Raw genomic sequence first — 16581 nt, forward strand, 5'->3', positions numbered from 1 at the left:
GTTCTAGGCATCAATAGGCAACCTCATTTTTTTTTACAAGATATCATCCAGCTGCCACACGTGGAACAGCCAGCAGGGGTAATCCCGGTTAATCCCCTGCCATTTTAATGCCCCAGTTTTTTCTCTTCCCACTTTCCCCTTTCATCCTTATTTGTCTTAATTGCTGCAAATTGAGTTGTGAATGTGACCCAGGAGACTTGCTCTTTATCATAGGTTCATGCAAAAGCAAGCCTGCAGTCCCTCCCAGGTTGGCTTTTTCCTCATTAATAACATTTTTTCTTTGTTGCCCAGACCTACTTCTTTCACCAATCTCTGATGTTTTGGTAACACATGTCTTTGTTTTGATTCATGAATGGTTAGAAGGTATGTAATCATGTTCTCTTAGGGAAGCTTGGGGTGCACTATAGATCTTGAGAGCATATTGTTTTTCATTTAAAAAAAGCTATGACTCTATCATAAGGAATGTTAAGAGGATTCTAAGGTTTTCAGCAAACTACAAAGTCCAGTATTCCATAGGATGGAGACATATTAGTAAACATGGTATCAAACTGCTATAACTTAGAATCTAGTTGTATTCTGTGGAATTTACTTTCAGGGATAATTCAGATTCCTCTACTCTGAAGATTTAGGAATCTCCTAAACATGAGTCCCACACATTTTAAAAAATGGAGACAAAGAATGTTTCCAGGTGATTTCCAAGATAACTCACACTTCTAGAGAGGCCTATGGCTCCCACCTATGGAGGATCTGGACCAAACTTGGTACTCAGACACACACACACACACACACACACCCATGTACAATGGAAGATACTGGAGGACTTAGAGGAGGGGAGGACTGACCCAGCATGATGTGAGTTGTAGTTCACCCTGTATCCAGAGAATTCTGTAACTACCAGCAGTGATGAATCTGGACGCCACTTTGAGCATAGACTCCCCCCCCCCCCAACACACACACACACACATACAAACAAACAACAGAAAATACTTAAGGACTTTGGAGGTGATTGACCCAATGATTACACCCTAAGACACGAGTAATACACCCCAATACACCACTAATCTGCCACTGATATGCTACTAACACACTTCAAGAACACTAATACACCAGTAATATATCAGTAGTACATCACCAATACCTTTAATACACTAATACACAGCGCTAATGTGCCACTGATACACCACAAATACACCTCTAATACACTAATCACTAACATACCAGTAATACTCTAGTAATACACCCTAATATGCTTCTAATGCATTAATACACCAGTAAAACACCACGAATACACCACTAATGTGCCACTAACATCCCTCTAATACACCTCTAATGTACTGCTGATACACCACTATAACACCTTTAATGTGCCACTGGTACACCATTAATATGCCCCAATACACTATTAATACACCACTAATATGCCACTAAAAAGTAAAGGTTTCCCCTTGATATTAAGTCTAGTCGTGTCCACCGAGCTGCTGAACTTGCTGAAAGGTTGGCAGTTTGAATTCAGTGAGCAGGGTAAGCCCTTGCTGTTATCCCCAGGTTCTACCAACCTAGCAGTTTGAAAGCATGCAAATGTGAATAGATCAATAGGTATCGCTTTGGTGGGAAGGTAACAGCTTAGAAATGGAGATGAGTATCACCTCCACAGAGACAGAATATGCAGCTAATATACCGCTAATACACTAATCACTGATGCACCAGTAATAGATCTCTAATAAACCCAATACACCACTAATATGCCACTAATACACACCTAATATGTCACCAATACACCCCTAAAATAATCCTAATGTGCCATTGATACATCCCTAATACACCCCAATATGCCCCAATACACTGCTAAGACACGAATCACTGATACACCACTAATACATCTCCAATACACCAATCACTGATACACCAGAAATACACCTCAATACAGCACTAATACACCCCTAATATACCCCTATGCCACTAATACACCTTTAATGCATGACTAATATGCCCCTAATATGCCACTTATAGAACCCTAATACACCACCAATACACCTCTAATACACTAATGCACCTCTAATGTATAATGAATAATTATTATGCTTACCCTTACAAAATCCCTAACCAGGGTATTGCCAAGTACCTAATCTAGTTCTTTATCAAACTTGAAAAGATTCTGAATTAAACATGTATTGCAATCTCTTTTTTTACCTTTTACAGGAAATTAAGCACTTAACTGCCACTTCAGCTCCGATAAGGGAGAGTCTGCAATTTATTGCAATATTTGTAGGAGAATGAGCCACTTACACTAATTCATGACTACCATTCCTTTTGCTGCTAAATATTTTCAAAAGTTGGATACGTTATAAAGTGCTTTGGGAAGTAAAAGTTAGCACTGAGCTGTAATGGAGTTGTTTTCTGAAACTTTTTTGCCCTCACAGAATTTACTCTTGGGGGGGGGGGGGCGTATTTCTTAATATGCATAAGCTTCTAATTAAATTGAATTGAGGAATAAGAATATGTTCCAAAGGAAAAAATGATATTCCCTCACTCAACATATTTGTGTGACTTACAAACTGGGGCAAAAATAGATACTAAATATGAAAAAAAAAATCAAAGTTATTCTTTTCCTGATTTTCAGGAAAAATGTAGAGCTTTTTAATTTTGCAAGAGGGAGAGAGAGAACTTTTGTACTGAAAGAGTATTCTCTGCCAAAATTACTGGTTCTTACAAAGAAAACACTGCTTCTTGGGCACAAATCCCATTTTCTGAACAGAAATCAGACTTTGCACACAAAGACACTCCCAATTTTTCTACCTAATAATTCTTCCCACAACAATTTAGTATGGTTGGCAGGATTATTCAAAAATATTCAGATAATGGCTTTTTAAAAAATGTTTATGACCTGACTAGAAGAAACCCAGACGTATGATCATATTTAAAAACGTATTCTGCACAAAATTTGGACATGGTTGTTTCAGCAGAGAATAGCATTTTCTGTGCAGAAATTCATATTGCTACATTGAAATGTTATTTCCACACAGAAAATACTGTTCTCATTGTGGAAAATGCAAAAAACAACAGTGTGAATTCTGCACAAAATAACCCTGGAATTGTGAATATTGAATGATTTTTGAAGACTTTCTCACAGTAGGCAGGAAACTGCTGAAATTATTCCTTGATACCTTAGAGAGGAAAATTAGAACATGGGAATATTTCTTTTCTCTTGAATCAGGGAGAAAACTACTATAATGATTCCTCCTCCCATGTTAGTATAAAATAATTGAGGATTACATCCTTAGTGAATACATTCAAGGTCACATCAGCAGATGAGCAGTGCCTTTATTTACCCCCAGATCTCTGGACATATAAAGCTAAAAATATACAGAGACCGAAAAAGCTTTTTGCTACGATGTCCAAAAGATTCTGTGAATTGTGGAAGTTATGGCCCAAAAGAGATCCTGGGAAGAAAGGAATCCTGACTGTTCATTAATCAAGTCTGATTGGCTGCAACTCTGGTAGCTCTAAGGAGGAGTTTGCTGTCCTTGGTACCATGTAACCACTTACGGACTGGTGGAATATGTGGAAAAATGAGTCCAGATATTGAAATGTGGATTTTTATGCAAGCTAGATAGTGCAGGTGAGCCTTATGATGTATTTAAAACTTGAATTATAACTCCTGAAGGTTTCTTGAATTATTTCATGTTCTTAGACAGAAAAAAATTGGTGTATAGAGTGTGATTAGAATTGGGGTTGCAGATAAGGGGGTTTCATATGTCACTAGACATGCCCTTGGGCTGCATGAATTTGTGTCATCGTCCTGTTGTTGTTGTTGTTGTTGTTGTTGTTGTTGTGTGCCTTTAACCTCTTTCTGACTTGTGGCAACCCTAAGGCAACCCTATCATAGGGGTTTCTTGGAAAAATTGTCTTCCATAGAGACTGAAGGGGTATGACTTGCCTAAGGTGAACTAGTGGGTTTACATGGTTCCGCAAAGATTCAAATTCTGGTCTCCTCAGCTGTAGACTGTCTCAAGTCACTACACAATCCTGGCTCTCCTATGCAGTTGGAATTAAACAACTGAAACCTTTCTTTTCTTTTTCCAAAATTAAAAGTTTGCTAAAGTAGTAATAAGTCAGAAAGCTGATTGTATTTGTGAAAAGACATGAAAAAGGGTATGTGAGAATATGGAAAGCAAACTCTAGCACCCTTAAGAATGGCAATCTTTATACTCAAAAGTATACCTTTTTGAAAATTTAATACATTATTAAAATAAATTACAAAACCCAAGCAATGATATATTTTTCTCCTTAATAGTTGAAGACATCCATGCACTTTGAAGCTGTACGTATTTTATACCTGGATGACATCCTTCATGAGCCCTTGCAATGATTAGGCAATAGAAATTTTAAACCTCCAGAGAACTACATATCCCAATATTCTCTGCATAGAGAAAATCAAAATCAAATCAACTAGAAGTACAGTGGAAATGTATCCTAATTATATTAATAAACAAGTTCCTACATCTTGGAATATGGAGAACCATAACAGAGTGCTGACAAATGACCAAATGACATAAGTATCTTTCCATGGCTGCAAAATGAATATTTAGGACGTAACAAAGGCATCAATGGAGATAATTGTCAAGAAACTACAACTCAGCCCTGCCAAACTATTCTTCATAATGCATTCCTCCCTCCCCTGAACTGTGTAGGGGTGCATAAGGCAGTAAATATGAATGATCATAGGCATTTGTGTAAATGTACCCAGATGTAATTTTAAAAAATCTTTGATGAACTCTTATCAACAATAACAGAGAAAAATAATCTCCTAATGTGCAAAGCATGAAGATACTTAACATGAAACAGATGAGGAAGAGGGATTTCAGAAGTTATTTTTGCCTCAAGCCTCTCATCTGGGAGGAGGAACTACACAGAGTTTGAGCACACCATGGATTTATTTATAACCTAATCTAAATCACAAAAAACTCCTCTCTCTTCATAAACCACCATAAAATATACTACTGCAGAAAACAGTAGCTTTGAATAAACATCTTTTTCTGTCCAAAATCTAACATCATTTGGTTTTATTTTGCTTGCCTTTTCTGAGATGCTAAACATATTAATTACTACAGCAAATGGTTTACGCTTTTGCATACAGAATGTTTGTGGGGATTTTTTTTAATCCATCATAAAGTCGCTTAAAATGAGAACAATTATTTTCAACACTAGCAAAAAAAATATAAAAACCCTCTTGAGGAAAAGAGCATTGAAAATGTGTCTAAGAAAAGGGGAGCAAGAGGAACAAATTGAAGTTTATGTGTCATGGATGAGAAACAAGCATTGAATGGAAAAGCAAAATATGAGGTGAGTGGTATTCAAAGGCAGCAATAGTCAAAGACACAGAAACAGAGCAGAGCAGAACAGTAGGCTGTACAATAAAATAGGATTAAAAAGCTAGAGCAACAGGGGAGCTGTGATGCTTTTTATATTGTTGCCTCTGCATATAGCATTGGCTATGTGTATAATACCTATATTTTCCCAGTTGCTCAGGATGCTTTTAATTCTGGCAAATGATTCCATTCAAACTTTGTGCCAGTTTCACACTGCCTACAGCTTCCTAAATTTGAATCCCCTTATCTCTCCAAAGATTTCAGCTTACAATAACACAGATACAGATTCCACGCCCCCCCCCCTTCTGTAAAAAAAATCCTATGGGGCAGGTTAGACCAAGAGAGAATGATCAGACAAAGGTCACAAGTGTCTTTTATGGCTGAATAATGATCTCAGACGGCAAAGCTTCTCCATTCAAGTCTGTTCACATCACCATGTGGAAAGTGATGTTCACTTAGTAGAATTGGCTCGGGGTTCTGTTGTAAGTGGAATGATAAATCTGCTTTGGGCTTTAGTGAAGGCTTCAATGTAGCTTTCAAAAACTGTTTAGTTTGGGAGTTAACACTGCATAAACACCATTTTGGCATAGGAAGTAAGATTTTCTGTATAGAAAAAGATTTGTATGTAAAAAATTTATTCTCTGAACAGAAATTGCAATTTCCATCAACAAACTGACTGTTTTCTATGCAAAAGGTCATGATTTGTTCACAAAAAAATAAGGCCTGACCTGAAGAGATTCTCAACTTCCCAGAATATTGTCAGAATTTCTTACAATTCAAAGTTATCTTTTCTTTTTGACCAATTTTATGGGAAATAGTAAAACAATCATTCCGTGATTCTTTAATGCTATTAGAAAGATCAGCGATGTAGACACAGATAGAAGCAGAGACAGTTTCTCTATGGAGAATGGGAGTGTTGTGCACCTGATTGGGATTTTCCCCTCGGGCAACAAATATTGAGAAGTTTAATTGAATGAGCACTCTACATGTCTTATCTGTGTGCCACACACCGAATAAATGACATGTCTAGCCCTGATCTGGCCCTTTCCAAATTCTGTCACTCTCTTCACACAATGAGTCTGGATATAAAAACATCCCTGTCTGCAGTCCATTCAACAGGAGACTTGAAGTGGACATGACTATATGGAGAATTTTCACTGTAAACTAAGAAAGTCACTGTTATATTATGTGTTAAATTTTCAAATAAGTCACTTGATCTGGTGAATTGACATGGTCCAAATTAAAATAGTGTTCATTATGTAATAACAGTATTAACTCACCAAGCTCAGATAGGTTCTATTCATTATAGGCAGAGACATGATTATTTAAGGCTAATTACAAATGTGATCACTTTAAATATTAAAAGATCTGACTCTGCTGCCATTATTCATCATTGAAGCTTTAAAAAACTTGACAAGATTACTCAGCCTTTATCATTTAAATTGTTTCCCACTGGAATCTTACAATTGAGTCAGATTTTTTAAACCTCTCTTGTGGTCTGAGAAATCAAATCATTTTGTTTTCATCTTAAGAAAGGCACACAACTGGGATGTCCTTTTCTGATTTTTTAATATTTGGCTTCATTTTGGAACTACTGTTGACATTAAGCAAAACACGTCTGTAGTGGTTTATACATGGAAAATATGGACATATCAGTTTTGTATACTATTGATATATATTTTAAAAATATTTCTAAATCAACATCTATTTTCCCCGTGTGGATACAATATTTTAGGCACCTTCCAGTTTGTGCTGTTAATTACTCTAGATCAGCAGTTCCCAACATTTTCTATGTCATGACCACATTTTATAGAGGCAAAGTGCCCGGCGACCATGAAATATTAAAAATGGGTTTTTATAGGGTGAATGAAACCACATCAAAAATAGATTTTTCAGTATAGCATAATTCAAAATAATGTTAACTTACAACATATGTAGTGAGATTATTGAAACTGTAACTGTAAAAATTGTGCTTGAGTGTTTGTTGGCACCAAATTCATGTCATTCTCAACATTTATCTATTTCTTGTTTTGGTTTTCAGTTGAAGAAGCATTGGAAACCCACCCTCACATAAATATGTAGAAACTAAGGGGAGTGAAACACAAGCATGGTGACATTTGGATGATTTTTTTATTTTCCCTTTTAAAATTTTCATAGCTCACCACTGCCTGGTGACCCCACAGAAAACTCAAGGGTTGGAAACCTCTGGTCTAAATCTGGAGATATGATTCTTGGGGCAAATATTTCATCCAGATTGTTTCCCAAGTGGCTATTTTGGTGCTGTTCAGAAGATATTTGGATCGTCTTTATGTGCTGGTCATGTTTATGTGCTGTTGTTGTTGTTGTTGTTGTTGTGGGTCATGTTTAGATATTAACTCCTTGAGATATTTATGAAATGATTGGTCTGTATTGCTTGATGAAATACCTTATTTTAATAGGTAGGTGGCATTTACATTATTTTTAAATACAGGCAGTCCCCAAGTTATGAACAAAATAGGTTCTGTAGGTTTGTTCTTAAGTTCAGCTTGTATGTAAGTCATAACATTTTTAAGTGTAACTCCAGCCATATATATAGCTTTGAATAGCATAAAGAAAGTATAACACCCCTGTAGTGTTTGTTTTGCTATCTGTGCCCCTGTTCAGAAGATTTCAATTAGCTTTCTGTCTCTGTAATGATTGGATTTTGAAAAATTTGACTTATTGTAGAAAACAATTTGGTGATAAAGCTTCAGTGGAGACACCATTTCACCATGATAACTCTTTCAGGAGTGGGTTTCCTTTCTGAGAGGGTAGAGCTTTCTCATGTCCTGTTGTCTCACCTCCATTCTTAACGATGAGTCATTTTTGCCACCCATATGTACCCCAACTTCATTATCATTTTATTGTAATGCCAATGACTAAAAAGGACTTGTAGAATTTTTTTCTCATATCCAAGACTGATTAATATTATTCTGTGTAATAATGGAACACAATTTCCTTCTTTGGTCTGGGCATCAGGATGTTTTGGGATGGTTGTGCTAGTATGAGTTTGAGGACATCACAATGCCCAATCTGATAGAATGATATCTTCAGAGGGCTATAAAAACTGCTGCATTCACTTGATTCTAATGCTCACCTTTTTGGCTAATTTAGGGTGTACATTAGAATTTCGTAAGGTATTGTAATAATTGCAGGCAAAAGCAGCAAAACTGAGGATAGTGAGAACAGAAAGGAAGGAAATGATTCAGAGAAGCAGCAGAAAACAACGAACTAAACTGAGTGATGTTAATCATCATAGGAAACTATAGCCCAGCCCTCTGACTGACAGAGCTAATCTTTACCTCTTTACTAAATTTTGACTCTTTTCAAGAGTCAAAATTAGAAACAACATAGACTCCATTGTACTGAATCAGACTCTGGGCTTATCTAGTTCATTATTATTTATACAAGGTAACCGAATGTCCTCCAGATATTTTACATTATAAATCACATAAACCCTTGGTAGCATATCCAATAACCATAGATTATAGCAGTTATAATCCAGAAATCTAAAAGACACCAGTTTGCTTAACTGATTTACACATATGGTCAGCAGCTGTGTAGGGTTTTAGGGAACAGTATTCTCAACCAAATCAATAATATTTTGGGGATTCTTCCTGAGATATTATGCATCTAAAGAGCTGATACATTCTACCGCACAACAAATGTGCTTTTGAGGTTAAGTCTCTAGTGCAACTTTAGTTTGAAGGCTCCCACAAAAACAAATTATATGTGGGATTGCAGTTCAATTGTAAGACTAGAGCTTGAGTAAGACATGTTCTACTTCCCAGTGGGTCATGAAACTCATAGTACAACTTTAGACCCATCATTCTCTCTCTCTCTCTCTCTCTCTCTCTCTCTCTCTCTTTCTCTCTCTCTCTCTCACACATACTCAATCCAACCCAATTCACATTGTTGTTGAAAGAAAAAAAAGAGCAGAAAGGGAGAACTGCATACACTGCCTTGAGCTCACTAGAGGAAGAGTTATTATAAATTTAACAACACTATGGCAGCAGAAGCAACAATAAGTGAAAAACCATGTTGAGTAAAGGCTACACTAGACTCTAAATTAATGCAGGAAATCTGTTCTATGTAATCTTATTATGTAACATGTAACCTTTAATACTACTGTCTGTAAAAGTGTTATGATTTGGTGTGGCTATTTTGTTTTTCCATAAGTTGTCCCAGCAGTCCTTAGACAACATGTAGAAATATTCAGAGCAAAAAGAATCACAGCTAGACAATTCTGCGCAGAATAAATTCAGCTACACAAAACTATTTTACAAAAATTGCAGCACAACCTAGTTAATCAGTAGAGCTCCAAAGGTGCTGAGCTATAAATAAAGCATTGCATAATTACTAAAGCTATAAGTAAGAATTATGTTTCCCCAATTACACTTACAGTTTACAGTATGTTGAGTCACACGGCTCTCCCTTCTATGCACAGGTCAAGCTTTATGGGTGTCTCTCTGGCAATTTGGAGGCTATTCTCCTCCCACAATTATATCCCATAATAAATATATTTTAATGTATAATCCCAAGGCTCCCCACGCAGCTGATGGGACACCTATCAGAACAGCTACCAAGAAAATGTACAGGAAACTCAAACCAGTACTTCATCTGAAACAGACTTAAGATACTTTCTATGGCTACATTGTATATATATCTCAATTTTAAAATGCTGTTGAGTGAATCAATTGCTTAATGGTAATTTAATACATTGGAAAATCTCATTAATGCAAGAGATATATTCAAACCAGGAGTTATAGTAGGGACGAGTATTCAAAGACATAGCCATGTCAGCAAGCATAAGCACATAAAAGGAATCTTGGAGCACTTTTGAGATTAACTCATAAAAGGAAATTTCTAACATAAACGTTCATGGCAAAAGTGCTACAGGAACAGTGGCTCAGAAAAGTAGAAAAAGGAAGGCTGGGGCAAACCCTTTTCTATCTTCTAGACTATGAACGAATGGTAGATTAGGGGAAACCAAAATGAAAGTATTCCTTTGTAGCTCTCCCAGGTATTATGAAATATTCTCATAGCAAATTGGGTAAACTCATTCCTTTTGTTTTATGGAATGTTCTACAAGAACAAACAGACTCAACTCTATTACACTCAAATGCCCTCTTCTATGCCACTGTGAGGCTGTGTATTCTGAAACCATTTACTCTGATAGTAAATGCCACAATCAATATCTCATGCTAAAAGTCAGGTGCATAGGCAGAATCAAAGACCTTCCACAGACACCTAGAGTTTGAAAACATAAAATATAGGATGATTCAAAATGATGGAACCAATTTCAAAGGAGTATATTTCATGATGGCAACATGTTGCAATTACAATAACTTCACAAATGGAGAATAGCCCATTAGGCCTTATGTTGTGGAGTTACCTGATTAGGGGCTCTTTGTGCACTGGGAGAGGCAACAAGCAGCAATCATTTGCAACTCTATGCAGAAATATAGTAATTTGTAATTGATCCATCTTTTCAAAACACACTGCATAATAAAAACAAGTAAACAAAAAAAAACCCTAAGCAGATGTAGTGTTTGTGTAATCTAGTTTTTCTGACCCTGATTCCACTGTCTCCTGCCTGTGAATTATTCCCAAATGGGACTAACCTACTAACAAGGTGAAAATATGTCCAGCACAAGACTTACTTTGGCAGGACAGCCCCTACCATTAAGGAGAATGAAGTAGCCATCTCAGGTGGCAATCTTGGGCATTAAATGGTGATAATGTATTAAAGGATACACTTGTGTATTCTTCCTTGTCTACCCCTTACCTCCTAAACTATTCTGCTACCACAAGCCCCAGTTTTCATCTCCAAAATTTGGAGGGCCTGGAAAGAGTGACCAGGATTTTGTCCTTCACCCTGACAGCAAATTGTCTTAGGTTTCGCTCTAGTGAACGTTGCTTGGTTTGTAGTAATTATGCCCCTCTAATGGAGTACAGTAGGGCTTGTATACTATGATGAAATTGGTAATAAATATTTTAATGAAGAAATGAATACATTGGTGATCTGGGATACTTGAAAATTCTTTTATTTTTCCTTGGGGGTGGTGACTTTGCCTCTCTGTCTTGCACAAAAAAGTTGTGCAATTGCCTTCAGAATGCCACAAAGAGAGCTAGGATGAGAGATAGTGATCTTAATGAAGTTCAGCCAGTTAAATTCCTAGCCCTATTTCTTCTCTTAAAAACTGACTGATTTTAAAGATCTTTCACTTGGATTTAGTGCTCAGCTAAACCAGATGCTAAAAGGTAAATGGCAATTAAGTAAGAAGCACAAATTTATATAATAATTGACCCAGATTGCTTTCTCCATTTCCAGTTATATATAAATTCTATACATGCTGCGTTAGGATTATCCAGCAACTTTGAAAAGGGACTTTTCAGAAACTTAAAAGTACTTGATTTCACACACTGAAAAATTGATGCCCCTTTTAAAATTATTTGAACTGCTTTCAGTTCTGATCTATCCTATTATTCACCTTCTTTGACAAACACATATACATAAATGCCATTCATCATGTATTAAAATTCTATAACCTTGATGAAGAACATATATTGTATGCATTCATAATTTGTAATTCTATTACTCTCTTTAGGATACTGTTCTCATGAAAGTGTATAAAAATCTTTTGAACCGTAGGATATGTAATATTCTTTTCTGCCCCAAAGGCCTTAATCACATGGTTAGAATTCAGTTTGTTTCAGCACTGTGCAAAGATCTGGTGTGATGTAAGCTTCTCTCCATAGGCAATAGGTTTTCTTCCCTGTGTATTTCCCAAAATAATGCAGATTATTTTTATTTATATCTCATAAATATAAATAGTTTGGATGGAATTCTGTTGGGGGCCTACACCAAAAAAAATGTGGAAGAGGCTACCTGTTCTCAGAGGTTATATAAATACCATTAGTGGCGTCAATTGTTCTTCAGTTGTTTGGCCAACTCTTTCCTTATCCTATTTTCTGAAGAGAGAATTTAGGAACCCATGGTATTGTTTGGGTGAAAAACTGTACCAGAGAGTTGGGGGGAGAGGGGTCATGGGGCCAGAATGGATTAATAGCATTTCAATGCATTTCAACAGGAAAATTCACTTTGAGATAAAAGTGTTTTGAGTTAAGAGCTCTGTCACAGAACAAATTAAACTCTTAACTCAAGGTATCACCGTATAAGTTTTCCCTTGAATCTCACAAAAGTGTCGCATAGGAATTTGCAATCAGTAATAAGGACTATCTAACTCCTAAAAGATATAAAGCCAGCTTCTACTAATGATGTTATCCAGAAGAGGTCCTCTTCGAAGGACTAAGATCACCCATACAGTGCAGTTTGAGCCTGATAGAGATTGTGATTATTTTGACCATCAGGGGCTGCTGAGATTTTGTTATTTGATTTTATATGCTTTTATGTTTTGACCTGGATTGTTTTAATATTATTATTAATAAAAGTTTATTTGCATTCCACCCTCTCTCCCAGTATTAAAGTTGTTTAGTAATGTTTTAATATTTGTATATTTGCATATTTTAAGTTGTATTGAAATGTTTTGAGTCTCTGTATGGAAAGAAATAGCGAGATATAAATAAACATAATGATGATGATGATGATGATGATTATCTAGTAAGTTAAAAATTGAAGTAGATCTCCAAATCACTAACTGATAAAACTAAATTTAAGACCATGGCATCTTTTCCACAGTACAGCACATTCATAGTGGTCACCAGCAGAGGAGGAAAAGGTTATTCATTCCTTTCACAGCAATTTTTAGCAATGTCAAGGGTGAAAGAAATTGACATAGAACTTATCATGAGCTAAACAAGGGGTAGCAAATGAATAAAGCACTTTTTTCAAATGTGCCTAATACATTCTTCAAATGTATTTTGCAAATAGGAAGTTAATTTTTTTTAACTTATATTTGCAGGGAAAACCAAATAATTTCAGAAGTCTTCTCCAGGCTGTGTGAGACTACAAGTGTTTTTTGTACATTTCCAAAGTTTGTTGTATTTTGGGGCTTTTTCCATAAATTCATTTGTGCAAAACACATTAGTTTTTGTACAAAATTTAATATTTTGAGCAAAAAACCCTCCCTAACATGTAGTATTTATAAAGTGTATTAGAACACAACAAAATCTTTATAAAGTATATTGAAATGCAACACATTCTTTATGGTTGGCCAATTTGAGGTTGCACCAGGATACTCTTTCTAATCAATAATGATTAGTGTTAACTATTTTTACATCCCAGTTTCCAGTGCAATAGACAGTTATATTATATATGGCCAAAAATTCAACATACTATTTGTCCATTAAAAACTCAACTAAAAAATACAAATAACTCTTTGGTTAAAAATTTTCAGTGTTCTCTCTGTACAGAAGGGGGAATTATGTTACTGATAATAGAAACAATTTTAGTAGTTTTGTAAATTGCCGCTATTACTAGAACCTAAAGCTACTGCAGCAACTTATACCAGCTGGAGGAAAAGTCTTATTTAGGGGTGTATTTTCAATAATAATATTCACTCCAGGGAGAAAGACAACAGGACTATAGCAACAAACTCCTGGTCAAAGTTGTCCCATATTGTGGGTCAGTGCAGGTTACCTGAAAGAGGAACATGCAGCATTGTTCTCTCAAACTCCCACATGGCTTCATACAGTGAGGCCTCATTTTTTCCTTTTGACCTGACTACTATATGAATACTTTTAGATGGGTGCTGAGGGTTGTTGTTTTTATTTTGTTCTAGATGAAATAGTGATTTTGTCTTTCTTTTCAGGTTTCTATAGCCTTAGATAATGAATATTTGCCTGACAGCCCCTTCTTAATGTTCTGCCAACATGCCCAATTCCCAGGCTGCCTGGTTTCCTCAGTCATTTGCTTGCCCTATTCCTTGTACCTGCATGCTTGTTGAAGTTGACCTTGATATCTTTTGCTTTCAAATTAATCCTACCACAGGTCTCTTCTGCTGTTTTAATACAAGGTTTGCTCCCAGCACTGGAAAGAGTCACATGCCAAGTTCTCTCTGTGCCTGACCACCTAAACTGAAATGCTGATAATGATGTACATCAACAATTGTTGACAACAATATTTTAAAGCTTTCATTGGAATTATATTTCTGTGTCAGGGAAAGCGAGCTGTTTACTGATGCTACTATTTGTAAAGAACTCCAAACAAAAGCAAATAGACCTAGGGATGATAATGGCATAAAAATGCACAGCAAAATTTGCAAATTGAGCATCTAATGTTCATTATAGAGAAGGGGATATGCTCAATTTACCAGTATTTGACTATAGTGTTTATCAGTCCTATCACTTAGTGTCATAAACCAGATTGGGCAAGACTACAAACATTTTCCTATAAGCTAAGACTGAGGCACTCTTCACATGCTCAGTGGCAGAGTCATTACTAAACATCTTCTAAGTCTGAGCCTTGGAGTTGGAAACAAGTTCTTCAGCATGAATTTATTCTCATTGGAATCCTACAGTGAAAAGAACACACCTGAGAAAAATACAAGGTTGACAAGTTTTCAAGACTGGATTTAGACAATGAATTTACCTCTTTAGGAAAAATTACATCCTTAAAAGACAACTATGTTTTCTCTGAAACTATGATACAAAGGACAGAGGTTTGAACTGAAGATCAAGAAATTCAGTGGATTTATACCAAACACTCCTAAAACCTCTTGAGAAGCAATTAACACTGGAGTATCACTGGAGATGATGGGGATTCAAGAGTTTGTGTCTAGACATGAAGGATAACAATATAGCTTTATGCATGTTGCATAAGTTATCATTCAGCTTTTCTCTTTTAATAATGGAGGTAGGCAAACGGAAGGCCAATTTACTGAATTAATTCTTATCTTTTGAGTTTCTACTCAACACTTTGTTAAAAGTGGAAAATAATCACTTCACATTTAATGTCCTTTCCTTCCTAATCTAACTTTGAAAAGGGGAATTCTGGAAATTATGTTTTGTGTATGCCAGTTGTTTGAAACAAATTATTTTTGTTAGATTGGCATATGAGAGTGATATGCTACACAGAGCTTGATTCATTTGCTTTCATTCCAGTAGAAATAGACTTGATTAGCAGATCAGATGTTTATGTTGTATTCAGATGATTCAGTAACTAACTGCAATAGAGAGAAAACATCTTAAAAGAAATGACTGATGGAATTATTCATTCACAATTTACAACAATCATTCTCATTGAAAACAAAATTCACTACCAATTAAAAGTGCAGCAGAAGACTGTAGAGAAATCATTCTGGGTAGACATACAACCCAATACTTTCTCCTTGAAAAGAGAAAGTTGTAGCTGAGATACTATATGCCTCTAACAAAACTCCATAGCACAAAACCAATAAGGCTCCAACCTGAACTGGTTTGAATTTACACAAATACACCATCAACACCAAATGGACATACACATAGGATTTGAGGAAGAAAAGACCAATCTCGATAAAATATTTCAAGTAAAAAAAAACAACTATGCAAAAACTATGTCCTGCTGCTACAACTAAACATGAAAAAGTAATATATCAAAGAATGTATTCTAAAATGGGCCAAAAATATTCACTGCACAATTAGTCCAGATGAGTGGGACTCCTTCTGGAAAGTAAAAATAAAATATTGAGAAACTACTCACTGTTGGAAAGTTTTTACAAAATATTCTATCAATATTACATGGCACTTGCAAAAACAGCCAAAATGCAGTCACAATTGAAAAATACTTGTTGAAAATGTAAACAAGCAATAGGATCATTTTTTTCATATGTGCTTTTTATTATTATTTTTTTTGTCCTGCAAGAAGGCAAAAAAATGGATTGAGATCAACAAAACTATAGAACAAGTATTTAAACTAAAAAATACCCATGTATCTAGAGGCATTCTTACTAGGCATAAAATATAGGTCACCTTTGAAGACATATGACAGACTTTTCATTCTGATGATAACTGCAGCACAAACTCTGTATGCGAGGATGTGGAAACTAGAAGAAACACCAAAAAAATGGAAGAATGGATAGTAAATATAGTTGAAATAGTGAAAATTGACATTTTAACAAGACATATTCAGATATAAGACCCTTGCTGGGCACTCTTCAAAAATTTTCTGGTAGAAAAGAAAATTCCAGCATAGGGATTTCATGTTAATAATAATAATAATAATAATAATAATAATAATAATAATAATAATGAT

The sequence above is a fragment of the Anolis sagrei genome, chromosome 3 (assembly GCF_037176765.1).
Source record: "Anolis sagrei isolate rAnoSag1 chromosome 3, rAnoSag1.mat, whole genome shotgun sequence".
NCBI lineage: Eukaryota > Metazoa > Chordata > Lepidosauria > Squamata > Dactyloidae > Anolis > Anolis sagrei.